The following is an 845-nucleotide window of genomic DNA, read 5'->3' as shown; positions in this document are numbered from 1 at the left end:
ACTTGATAGAGGTTTATAAGATGATCAGAGGAATAGATAGAGTAGACAGTCAGAGACTTTTTCCCCAGGTACAACAGAGTGTTACAAGGGGACATAAATTTAAGATGAAGGGTGGAAGGTATGGGGGAATGTCAGGGGTAGGTTCTTTACGCAGAGAGTGGTGGGGGCATGGAATGCGCTGCCTGTGGGATTGGCAGACTCAGAATCATTGGTGACCTTTAAGCAGCAATTGGATAGGTACATGGATAGGTGCTGAAGCTAGGACAAATGTTCAGCACAACATCGTGGGCCAAAGGGCCTGTTCTGTGCTGTATTGTTCTATGTTCTATCGTGAATCTCCAGCTCCATGGATGCTGCCTGGTCGGCTGTGCTTTTCCACCACCACACTTTCGACATAAGAAAAAAATGTCTGCTTATTTGGAGCAAATACTCTCTGTTTCCTCGGTAATATAAATTTACTGTGCTTTCTATTCACTCAAGTTCTCATTTTAATAGCTCCTCATTTACTTCTTAATCCGATACAAATCTCAAAACTCCGGGCACAATAAAAGCGATATGAATTATAAATTAGTATGTGGACAAGAGAACCAATGAACAGCTACATAGACCACTTGAACATCCGAGATATTTGAATGAAAAAGCAATGCCTTCCAAAAAAATCTCTGCACGTCTGTCTCCTTTTTCAATTCAATAATCCTGCAAATAGCTTATAATTGTCAGTTGATCTCTCTTAATGAGTATCTAATCAATGTCATTGTAAACCACTGAAAACATTGAAACTTTCATTTGTGAAAATGCAAAGATTCATTCTCAATTTCTTATTAAAACAATAAGTGAAGCATATT

The sequence above is a fragment of the Hemiscyllium ocellatum genome, chromosome Y, assembly GCF_020745735.1.
Source record: "Hemiscyllium ocellatum isolate sHemOce1 chromosome Y, sHemOce1.pat.X.cur, whole genome shotgun sequence".
In the NCBI taxonomy this organism is placed as follows: Eukaryota; Metazoa; Chordata; class Chondrichthyes; order Orectolobiformes; family Hemiscylliidae; genus Hemiscyllium; species Hemiscyllium ocellatum.
This window is presented reverse-complemented; position numbering follows the sequence as displayed.